Raw genomic sequence first — 13410 nt, 5'->3', positions numbered from 1 at the left:
TTTGACTGCTATACATGGATTGTTTTCAAGATAGACAAATCTCCGAACATCTTCCTGAATTTTTAAGAACTTTTCCCCTGAAAGCAATACATTAGTTGCTTTACTATTGTTGAAAACACTGAGAAATCTGATAAGGAAATACCAGTAAAACCAATAATACCAGTAATACCAGTAATACCAATAAGTCAAGGGTTGTCTAGTTTACAACTATAAATATAAATCACTGCTCTTTTCTCCAACTCATACTAAAATATTTCCTAAGTTTAATAAAGCATTCATTTAAAAAAGTTGTCTCTGATAATCTGTTCTTACTGTCTTAGAGAATATGGAATTGAAATTGGATTTGGTCCTTTAGACCAACCAAAAAGCGTAAACCAGTTCTGAGCTGCCATTACAATTTTCTGGAAGAAAGTATATTTTATTGTGTCTTCTGCAGGAAAAACTAATTCATTTGATGTATTCCTCCCAACCCATTTATTTTGGATGACAACCTCCTGCTTCTTTATGTTTTCATTTTCAAGGATTTTTTTCCATAAAAATACAGTAATTTAGTTATCATTGTACCACTTGCTAGCAAACCATTACATATTATTTAGTTATTTAACACTCAGTTTTTGCTGAAAACAAGATCAAATACTTCAGGTATGTCCAAATGTATGTGATTATGCTCCAATAATCAGTAAAGTCTATTTCTTACTTTGGAAATATAAGTAGTTATCCAATAAAATAAAAGTCATAGCTTCATATTGAATAGGTTAGACTTGATTATGAATATGTCTGTCAACTCATAAAACATTTTGTATACACATTTTATAGTTGACAACAGAAAGAAAGGGGGTGTTTTCAAACAGCAGGCAACATTGTGGAATGGAAAGTACATTCCATTCATATTTTCTTCAACAGACTAGTTAGATGACTGAAGTTTCTGCTGTGAAAAAATCGAATTGGAGAGCATGATTGATGACTCTTGGCTATGGAGGTCTTTTGTTGGATGATACACCCAGAGGGGTGAGGGGGAAAGCAGGATCAAGGGTGACAGTGAATTATGTATCTCAGAGTTGGCTACGCCCAGATTAGTGCCAGACGTAGAATGTTAACTTCAAATAAATCTTCTTTAGTTTTGGGAGTGTGGCTCGAGGCTCATGATTTAATTGAAGTAACTGCCGGAATCCTGACAGATAGCCAACTCTCCTAATTAATCACTGGGGTGCCTGCGTCCCGGCCTTTTCCATCACTCCCCGACAGTTGGGGTGCATGGAGAGAAACTCAGGCAGCCATGGCGGAGGCTATCAGGAGAAAGCTTGGCTTCCAGCCAGAAGCAAACAGAAACTGATAGCATAATTACAGAAGGAGAACAGTTCCTCTTCAACTCAGAGGAGAAACCTGTTCTGTTGGGAGGGACAAAACCAGATAAGTACCTGATGGAATCCCTGGGGAGATCCATAGAGCAGCTGGAGGGATATGAACAGGCCACCATTCGAGATAACAGCCTGTCCTGCCACCCAAAACAGGGGAATTTTTACAGGGCCTTTTGAAGTGGGGAGAAGCAGGCAAGACCGTAGCTCTCCCTCTCTACATACCAGGAAAAAAAGAGCCCAAAGTGGCAGCCAGTGCCTCCCCCACGCAGCAGGCAGTCCCTTCCCCCTGTGCGAACTAGAGCTGGGGAGGAAGGTCAGCCACCTCAAGTGCAGGCTTACAGAGGGTGACAGGGAGAGGAAGGAGAAGAGCCCAATGAACTGCCCTGGTTCAGGGGGAAATTTGATGGAGACCCAGACCAGCTAGCTTTATTCATTGACTCATCTGAGATCCACCTGGAATGCTATGGACACCTCTACCCCTCCCCTAGAGCCATGGTGAATGCCATTTCTGAGGGGCTAGAGGGAGAAGCAAGAGGATGGCTACCAACCATCCACAAGAGAAGGGGCCCCCAACTACATGATGTAGATGACTTCCTACAACTGCTAGAGGTCAGATTTGAGGAGGCAGAGAAGGACCCGTAACACGGAAGATGAGCTCAGCAGCCTAAAGCAGGGAGGGCGGCTCATCAAGGAACACATCCATGAATTCAGGAGAATCAGTGGGAAGATACCCCTTTTGCCTGAACAGATGGTGGTTCATTTTTTCAGAACCAGCCTGGACAAGCAAATTAGCAAAGTAACTGCCTATCCGGACATCTTGAACTAACTCTCTGAGTGGTTCTGAGTGGCCATAAAAGTTGATGGGGCATTATGTGCTAATGATACAAGAAAGCTGTTGGGAGCCAAAGAGAGAGAGCAGCCAGATCAGAGACCACCCAGCCGACGGGGACACCACACCACGATGATCAGCCCTCTCACGAAGTCCATTTAAATGTTACTGATGTGGGGGAGTAGGGCATATAGCAAGGGCATGCACAACCTCATATCTGAAACCAAGTCTGGAACCAACCAGAGCACGACCAGAATGAGGCCCCAGACTAAGACATCTCAGATGTCCCTTCAGGTGGCAGAAGTCCCTCCCCACCCAGCCAAAGGGGGGGGGGCAATCTCAGGCAACAGTGATCAGTTGCCAGATTCTTATGACAGCGACGACGATGGTATAAATGACCCAATGGTGGGTGGACTGGTTCCCACTTTCGTCTTCCCAATAGGGCTCACGGCCCCAAAAACAGAAATTATGGGGACTTTCCAAGCCCTAATAGATTCAGGATGCACTAGGTGCCTGATCAACCAAACCACGGTCCTGAAACTGGGGATCAGAGTGAAAAAGCTGACCCACCCAATCCGTTTCGAACAAGTAGATGTGTCAGATGGTGCTCCATTCAAAATCCAAGAAAGAAATACTTAGACTCCATTAATTAGAGAAAATATATCTTTTACTGGAAATCAAGTGGCAGCAACAAAAGAATTCTGAATCTGAGAAAATGAGCACTTAAATCACATATACAAAGTAATGGCAATGTTCCCACCCCCAATATTTCAATTGGCTCATCCAATTAAAAGTTGTGTATAGCATCATCCAGGTGGTGATAAGGCCTCTGTCCATTGACCTTGTCATATTTTGATAAAGAGTTGCGGCTGCGCATAGCATAGGCTAGAAGCCTAAGCAAGAAACTTCCCCCCCAACTTATACAGTTCTGTTTTGTAAAACCTCCAGCTCGCTTCCCATAATCATGTCCCCCCTCCTCTCCCCATTACTTATGACAGCTGAAAGATGCAAAGCAAAGGAAGAAAATCTTGAAGGCTGACATTCACCCCCCCCCTGAAAAAGAGGCGTTAGTCCTGAAAAAGAGAAAGAATACAAGATAAAAGAATAATATACATATAACATCGTAATACTCAAGTTCAGGGTTTATCAGGATATTTCGTACGAAATGCCTTGACAAGCTTAGCAGCTTGAACATCCTTCTCATTCACCCATTCGGAATGGGAAGGAGCAAAATGTTTCCAAACAACTAAATATTGGAGCCGACCTCTTTGTTTCCTAGAATTCAAGATTTCTTTAACTTCAAAATGTTGCTCACCTTCAATTAGCAAAGGCACGGGGGGATCGACCTGAGCCGGTCTCAGGTCGGAGGTAGGTTCAGGTTTTAACAAACTAACATGGAAGACAGGGTGGATTCGTTGGAGGGTTTTCATTAATTGCAGTTGGACTGCCACAGGATTCACAATTCGTTCATTTGGAAAAGGTCCAACATACTTAGGTCCAAGCTTTTTTTATTTTTGTGTAGTCTGCAAATATCTGGTGGATAAGAAGACTTTGTCACCCACTTGATATGGTTTTTGTGGAGTTCTCCTTTTATCTGCAAATTTTTTATGAGCTTGATGAGCATCATCTAATGCTTTATGGGTAACAGGCCAGGTAAACTGGAGTTGGGTTATCCACTCATTCAATGACTGAATGTTAGGTTTCTCCTGTGGAAGCTCGGGTATAGGTACAAAGTCTTGTCCCAAAGCCACTTAAAATGGAGTAAACCCAGTACTGCTGTGTACCGAATTGTTATATGCCACCTCAGCTAATGGCAATAGGTCAGCCCAATCATCATGCTGATAATTTATATAAGATCTAAGATACTGTTCCAATACAGAGTTAGTCCTCTCACAAGCCCCATTGCTTTGTGGGTGGTGGGCAGAGCTAAAGCCCTGGGCGGAGCCCAATAATTTCAGGAACACCTTCCAAAAGTTTGAGGTAAACTACACCACTAGCCTCTAAGGCCTTAGAGGATGAGCATAAAAGACTTGAAAAAGAGCTACAGAAAATGCCACAGAAAAAGGACATCAAGCTAAAAATGGATATAATTAAACATAAAATGGGTCAAATAGAAACAGAAGAATTAGCACAGAAAATTAGAGGTGCTAAACAGAATTACTTTTTTTTTTTTAAACAAGTTTTATTAATTTTTTTCAAAACACACAAGTCGTCATTATCCATTACATATTTAAACCTTTTTCCATTATAAATTTAACAAGTCAGATAAACTATAATTCTGTTTTAAACCATTTCCATATAAACATACAAAAACCTCTTATCCATTTTCTCTTTCTTTCTCTTTACTCTTATTCCATTTTATTATTATTATTATTTCATCTATTTCTTTCTGACTTAGTTACCATTATTCTCATTCTATATTTCTGCAAGTTTCATTAATTCTCCCCCCACCCAAAAAAAAACATATATACACAACACACAAAACATAAAAAAAAGATCTTTTTGGAAAGTAACTTGGACCCAGGTATTTCTTTCTTCATGGACTTCAACTGTATTCATACTCATCTTACATATCATTACTTATTTTGTTTACCATTCTATATCTTCTATATTAACTTCTCCCCATATTTCACTCTTTTTAATTCTATCTTAATTAATCATCTTAATTTGAGTCATTATATTTGTATCTTTTGTCCATTCTTTATTGTACCTTTGTCTCATTCCTTATTAAAAAAAAAGAAATTTCTCCTGAAATCACTAATCAGAGTATGATGCCTTTCTATCTCCCGACTAAATTAATCAAATTAATCTTTAGAATACCCAATCCGATTTTGCTTGGTACATTCTAACTGAATAATACATCCAAAATAATTAAATACATAGTTAAACAATAGATCTAAATATTAAAAACAAATACTATAATGAAAATTTTATAATAACATCAATCCCATAATCTTATTAAACTCTTTAATTATTAAAGCTCAATATTCTAAATCTCCCCTCATATTATATTTTAAAACCAATCATTATTAACATTTCAACATTTTAATCTCTTATCAACTCTTAAGCCATTTAAGTTTTCTATTTCTAATACAATACTACCATATCATCTTATGTACCTTGCAAAATCTCTTTGAAGAAATTATACTTATCCTTTATCCCTAAAAAATTCCTTTTTCCCATTTAATTTCAAAACTTTGTAGCTTTTCTCCACCTTTTCCCTTTCTTTCTTCTCCCAACAAACCTTTCTACCCCCTTCTTCTAGCCTCTGCCTTACTGGCTTCCCTTCTCTGTCGTATTCCTCTTCCCTTTTGTTTACCATCCTTATATTGATTTTGCACCTTGTTTTTCCCTTTCTTAAATGTTTTTTAAATCTTAAGTCCTTTATTTCTCTTCTCTTCCCTCTTCCTTCCCTCTTGGTCGAGTTCTGAGATTTATTAAAGATGGTTTCCTCTCCTTCTTCTTCTTCTGCTGTCTTCATCTGCTGCAATGTTTGTTGATAGTTAATAAGCGCCATTTCTAAAAAAAGGAAGGCTTCTTTCAAACCAGCTTTACCATTTTTTTTTGCTTGCTCATAATCTTTTCTCAGTTCCTCAATAGAAGGAGCCATTATAAATCTTTTCTTTTCTTTTCTCTTACGACAGTCAGAATATTCCAAAGGAAAAATAAGACAATCCCAAAGTTATCAGTCAGTCCAAACCAAGACAGAGTTCCCACTCTCTCCTCCTAGGGTAGTATCAATCAGAGAAAAAGAAAGTCCAAATCTGTTTCTTAAAATCTTATTGCAATATATTTTAGTCTTTCAATCCTTAAGGCATCTCCTCCAACAAAGTCTTAGCATACAAATATTTTTTTTTAGTCCTCTCTTTTCCCACTCATCGCTTAAAGCCAGTTTTCACCTAAAAAAAAATAGATTTCTTAATATTCACTTTTTATTCCGTAGAAAAAGAGGGTAAGCTATCCTTTCAGCACCATTAAACTGCCGCTTTTTTCCTCTTCTCGAAGGTATCATTCAGAAAGTCATACTTTTCAGGAATTTTGTTAAATATGTCTTAGAGTCCTAGGAGCCAAGAAAAACTTTCTCCTTTCAAGCACTTTCTCCACTTCCTCCTGCGCATTCTTACCCGGCTGCCAGCTTCTTTGTGGCGGCCATTACGGACCGCCGCTGCACCGTCCTGGGAAAAGGGGGTTCTGCCGGCCGGGAGGGGTCTGCAAAACCCCAAACCCTTCTCCGGATCCCCTACCTTCAGCTGCCCCTGCAGGGCAGCCTAGCTCGTACCCGTCTGGGTCGGAGCCCCAAAAATGGCTAGCGCGGCAGGGATCGCGCAGCTTCGCAAATCCCTGCCGCTCGCGAAGCCGACAAACCGGAAGTCCCCTAAACAGAATTACTTTGAAGACGCAAACAAACCAGGTAGATGGTTAGCATACAAATTGAGCAAGGAGAAAGAATCAAGGAAAATATTGCAATTAATAGATGACCAAGGCCAAGTTTGCCATGGTAGCAAAGAGAAGAAGGAAATCATTCAAGACTTCTATGGGAAATTATATACGCAAGAGAATATTGATGAGGAAAGAGTTAAACAGTACTTACAGAATGCTAATTTGACTGAAAAAAATGTTAGAAAGCAATATAACGATGATGGAGTTAACTGAAGCACTCAAGAAACAAAATAATGGAAAGGCACCAGGCCCAGATGGACTTCCGGCAGAATTTTATAAAACATTACAAGAATCGTTGAATCTTCCATTGCTAGAAGTTATGAATGAAGTTATGTTAAAGAAGAAGATACCTAAATCATGGTCAGAAGCCTATATTACACTTATTCCAAAAGAGGAGGCCGACCCATTACAAATTAAGAACTATAGACCCATTTCTCTGCTAAATGCAGATTATAAAATTTTTGCTTCAATATTGGCAGAAAGACTTACAAATATTTAAATAACTTCATTCACCCTGATCAAAATGGATTCATGTCAAAGAGACAAATCAAAGATAATATGAGAGTAATCTTGGATACCTTGGAATACTATGAGGCACATCCTGAAAAACAAATGGCTCTGATATTTCTAGATGCACAGAAGGCATTTGATAATGTTATTACTGTTGGAACAGATGGGTTTTGCTAGAAAATTTATTCAAGCAATAGAAGCTATATACTATAAGCAAACAGCAAAGGTAATGATAGAGGGAGAACTGACAGACTCTATCAATATAAGAAAAGGAACAAGACAAGGGTGCCCACTATCACCTTTGTTGTTTGTGTTAACTTTGGAAGTGCTAAACAGAAATATTAGAGATGAAAAGAATATAACAGGAATGAAAAACAAAAAGGAAGAATTTAAGCTGCAAGCATTTGCAGATGATCTGGTTTTCATCTTAGAAGACCCTTTAGAAACAGCATCAAAATTGATAGAAAAGATAGAGACATATGGAAAGGTGGCTGGTTTGAAAATAAATAAAGATAAGACAAAGATCTTGACAAAGAATATGCTATTAAGACAAAAGGAAGAACTGGCAGACCTATTGAAAATTCAGGTCACGAATAAGATCAAGTACTTGGGGATATATTTGACAGCAAGATGTAGTACATTAAAAGAGAATAATTATATCAAACTTAAACAGCAGATAGCACTAGATCTGGCGAAATGGGAAAATTTACAACTGTCTCTAATAGGGAGAATTTCAACAATCAAGATGAATATATTACCCAGAATTTTATATTTGTTTCAAACAATTCCAATTAGGCTTGGAAAAGACTACTTTGAAGATCTAAATAAAATTGTGTTGAAATATATATGGCAAGGTAAGAAAGCGAGAATAAAGTTGAAACTTTTGCAAGATGCTAGAATTAGAGGAGGATTTGGTTTGCCTAATTGGGAGTTGTACTATCAAGCTACAAATCTGATGTGGGTTAAGGAATGGATAACACTAAGAAATATTAGATTGTTGACATTAGAAGGACATGATTTGTTGTTGGGGTGGCATGCTTTTTTATGGTGTAAAGGAACTAAAACACAGGGGTATTTTAGAAGACATTATATACGGGAGTCTCTGTGGTTAAACTGGGAGAAGATTAAAAGACAATGTTATTTGAAAATTCCAGTCTGGTTATCAATTATTGAAGCATTTTCTTATCCTATAATATACAAAAAGGAACAAACAGTTAGATATGGTGAAATATTGAATGAAAAGGGTGAACTCAAATCTATACAAAAACTAGAGGAACAAGGTATAAAGATGAATTGGTTTTCATATGCGCAAATACATTCAAGGTATGATAAAGATTCTAAAATGGAAGGTTTCTATGATAAATTGACTGATTTAGATAAGATTTTGACAGGTACTGATGAAAAGGTGATTAAAAAACTGTATGGATATTTATTAGAAATTAAATTAGAAGAAGAAGAAGTTAAAGAAACTATGATTGCTTGGGGGAAGAATTTTGGATATGGGATCAATTTAGAGAAATGGCAAAAATTGTCTCAAAATTATAAAATGACAATGTCAACAGCGTATAAAGAAAATTTGTATAAGATGTTTTACAGGTGGCACTTCCCCCTGACAAGAATAGCAAGAATGTTCAAGAATAAATCCGAAAAATGTTGGAAATGTCATCAGACACCTGGCTCATATTACCATATGTGGTGGACTTGTGCGGATGCTAAAAAATACTGGACTAAAATCCACATGTGGTTGGAAAAAATGACAAAAAAACATATAGACTTGAAACCAGAGATATTTTTATTGGGAATTTTACCTGAAATATACAGTAAAGACTTGAAATACCTGATTGTAAATGTATTAACAGCGGCTAGGATTGTATTTGCTAAAAACTGGAAAAATGAGAAAATACCATCACAGGAGGAAATCATTAAGAAAATATTGGAATGTGCTGAAATGAGTAGATTGACATTTGAAATTAGAGAACAAGAGGATAAACAATTTTATAAAATTTGGGATCTTTTCTATCAATGGTTAGACAATAAAATACAGTAATGAAATATGTAGACTTTTCGAAAATAATAAATATATAAAGATGTACTTTCTTATGATATCTACAAAATGATTTTAGGATAGATTTGGGATGATAATATGAACTGTTATAAAATAAACTAAGTAAATTATGATTATCTTGTAAAATATGAATGAATAAAAGTATAGTCAAATGATTAATAATGATACTAAAGTATTTAATTTTTGATTGAAAATATGAGATTATATGCAATGTAATTGTAATTGAAGACTACAAAATGGAAGCACAAAACGATTTGTAAACCAACCGGCACACTGTATGTACACATATGGAAGATAGCTTGATGTTTTTATGTTTGTTTGTTTATGTTTGTTTTTAAAAACCAATAAAAAAATTTTTTTAAAAAAGGAGTGGCCTTTACTCTGATAAGGAACCACAGTCATCCCAGACCTTTTTTGGTCCGAAAACTGCTGGCAAGGCATGAGTCTTGTTTAGGAGGCTCCATTCATCAGGACCCAGTAGGGCCCAATTGAATTTCTACATCGGAGGGGAAACATGGGATGCTCTAGCTCAAGGGTCAGGGTAGGCTCCCTGGGAGAAGACTTGCTTGATACCTAGGATGAAAAGAGGCAGTTGCCTGTCTAGGTGGGCATAAAAAAAGAAAAAGAAAAAAGGTTGTGTAAGAAGTGGGCTTTGGTCAGGGATGAAGCTGGAAAATCAATTTGGCTAAATAAAGGTACTTAAAAGGGAAATATATAAATAGGTAGGTTGGGATTTTTGTTTGTTTTGTTTATCTGTTTGTTTGTTTATTTTTCTCTCTTCCTGTCTTCCATGCAACCACATGGTATGCTTATTAAGAGTTGTGCCTTCCCTAATTTAACTGAGATTTATGGTGGGAATGAAAAGTGTGTGTAAACCTGAGAGTTCTCTTTTGTTTTTCTTGACTTTGTGTATATGTGTGTGTGTAAATCTTTGTGTGCTCTTGAGGTAATTTTAACTGTTAAATATCTCAGATCCCTAAAGATATGAATTTTAAATTGTTAGAAAAGAGTTGGGAGCACTGAAGGAAAGGAAAAAAGCCTTCATTTTGTTTTGTCTGGCCCACAGAACAGAGTGAAGAAAACTGAGTTCAATTTTCTTTCCTCTCTTTGCTTTTAACCCAAGGTTATGTGCAAATGTTTTAAGTTCATTTACAGAAAAATTTCAGCCTTGCACTTACAGTATGTGTTTAAATGGTTTTACCTATTCATCTTTTTCCTGAAGCATGTGAATCCAGTTTTTTTCCTTTCTCATCTGTTGTGTCTCCATTTTGTTGAAACTGATTTATCTGTTTATTAACTGCAATAGTGATGCATTGTTTTTTCCTCAAACCTTGCCTGCAATCTATCTACCACCCCCCACCCCAAAGCTCTTATTCTGCAAACAATGCCTTTCCTCACCCACAAAAGCGGGGAGGGGACCTTGTTCTTATCTTTCAGCCCTGCAACATGTGGAGACATTCCATCCATTGGAGTCAAAGAATTGGGTTTGGATCCAGTCTTCCACTGAAAGTTATCACAGCAACCAGAGTGGAGCAGACCTTAACAAGCCTGACTGACCAGGCATACCACCAGGGCAAGCCTAATGCCACCCAGAGACATGAAGGAGAGGATACTGAGATGGACCAGTAAAAGACTAAAAGGCTCTTTTCAATCCCCAGAAGACAGTTGGAAAGTTTATGTGGGGGTGGGGGTGGGGGGTGAAAATTCATTGTAAGGTTTTCTTTCTTGTCTCATTTATATTGTAATCAGTTTAATGTATTAATGTAAGGATTTTATTTGTGTGGCTGGCACAGCAAATTCTGAACATCTTGGACTTCTGTTTGGTGGGAGGGAAATTTGTCCAGCATGTTTGTATTGTCTGTATTGTAAAAGTAGCTGCATACACAAGCACACACACAGAGACACGCCATTTAGAATTAGACAGAGGACTAATTCACCTACCTCCACACAAAACTTCTCCCAGCTTCCTTTTTTATGTTTTTGTGGAGTTTTGTTTTGATCTGTGGCACTAAGGCCCAAGTAGTCATATCTCCCTGCTAATCCCATGGGGGAGAGGGCATCCCTCTCAGGCAATTCCCTCACTTGAAGAGGTAGCAGAAAAAAGAGATCTCCAAATCCCAAGCCCTGATTGTGACTCACAAATGATGCTGCCCAGTTGCCCAGTAAAGCAGGATATGTTGCACTGGTGGTTTCATGAGTAGGAGTCCCAAGGATCTCCAAATCCCAGAGTCACAGGGAATTTAAAATTCCCTGTGTGCAATTTTAAAAATACTAAATAGTCTGGATTACACAATGGCTAACCTCAATTTGGCCTCACAAACCCTGGAAACTAAGAACTAGGGCAAGTTTAGTAACCATCCCTTGGAAATGGGCAGTGTTATGTATTAACATACTTACCTACAATTGGTCAGTCTGTGGAGGCGGGAAAATTAAAGAGCCGTCACTGGCCACAGCTGCGAGCAGCCTGACCATAAAAGGGCTACTGCGGTTTCTTCAGTGCGCAGTTTTCTAGAGAGAAGTAAAGATGACTGGTTACCAAGCTAGTGTCCTGAGTCTCATTCCCGTGGTCTAACCCTGGCGACGAGGGTGGGATCTTGAGACAAAGGGAACTAGCCAGCACGTGGTGACCAACGAACACCAGCAACTCATCGAGACAAAATGAGTGGAAACAACACGCCACCTGCACCGTTCGATCCAGCAATCAAAGACTGGGAATCGTACATTGACCGATTTCTCATGTTCCTCGAAGGGAGCGACCTCAATAACATTTCCGAACACAGAAAGAGAGCCGTCTTCCTCACACATTGTGGGCCTGCCGTATTCAAAATGGCCAAAGCATTAGTGGCACCCACCGACATGAAAACAATGGCCTGGCCGGACCTGGAGCGAATACTGAGGGCTCACTACACACCAACCATTTCCTGCTTCATCAAACGACATGAATTTTATCAGCAAAAAGAAGGCAAGAGCATCGGCGATTTCGTTGCAACTCTGAGGGACATTGACAGAGCGTGCGAATTCCTAAACATGGATGAGGCCATGAGAGACTGAGTGGTCCTGGGACTGAGAGATCTTACACTACAAGGCCAATTATTAACTAAACCCAAAATAACACTCGAAGAAGCAATAGAAGAGGCTACTGCAGCAGAAGCAACACAGAAATTGGCGGCTGCCATGCGGAAAATGAATAAAGCACCACCGGAAACCTCAAAAAACACCACCACGACCCACCACGAGGACATCGAGTCCACATCGGGAGATGAAGAGGGAGATGTGGGGGTAAATCAACTCCACTCGGAACATAGCAGAAGGGACCAGAACGGAAAAAGGAAGGGATTCTGTTGTGCCGGCTGCGAGGGGAACTATCCACATTCAGAGTGCCATTTCCTAGACGCAATCTGCAAACATTGTGAATGGCGGGGACATATTGCTAGGGCATGCCGAGCAAGGAAAAACTACGGCCCTAGACAAAGATGGAACACACACACACCCCTGAGAGAGGGAGAAACAAACAGAGAGCCGTTGGAACCAAGACAACCGAAACAGGTGAGGAAAAGAGGCAAGCAGCGGAAGAGATGAAACACACCAGACGGTGACCATTGGACACTCAAACATGACAAACGCCCATAAAGTACATGTCCAGGTCACCATAGAAGGCCAGCCTTGCCGGATGGAAGTGGATTTAGGTTCATATTTATCAATGGTATCATGGGACACCATAAAAAGACTGATACCAGACATCAACTGGGAAGGACTCGAAAGACAAACACTAACACTGAAAGATTACCAGGGGAACAAAATCCCCATAGTGGGCACCAGGCAATTCAAAGTAACATTCAAAAAATACACCCTAATCCTCCCACTAACCATAGTTGACTGAAATCGACCAAGCCTACTGGGACTTGAATGGTTTGCACCATTGGGAATCAAAGTCACAGGAATAAATAGCATCACCGAGACAGAGTGGGAAGAGAACCTGATGGAAGAATTCCGAGATGTGTTCGATGGAGAACTGGGCAAGTACCGGGGGTCCACAATTTCCTCTAACCTAAATCCAACCATAACCCCTATAAAGTTAAAGGCGAGGCGGGTTCCTTTCGTGCTTAAACCAACAATCAATGAGCAATTGGATAAACTCATTGCACAAGGGGTCCTACGCAAAGTGGGAAACCCCAATTGTTACACCAATTAAACCAGATGGGTCTGTG

Source organism: Notechis scutatus, chromosome 5 (assembly GCF_049901735.1).
Source record: "Notechis scutatus isolate UNSWTSFEM ecotype Mainland chromosome 5, rNotScu1.2, whole genome shotgun sequence".
NCBI classification, from domain to species: Eukaryota; Metazoa; Chordata; class Lepidosauria; order Squamata; family Elapidae; genus Notechis; species Notechis scutatus.
The sequence above is the reverse complement of the archived record's forward strand: the minus strand, read 5'-3'. Positions refer to the sequence as shown.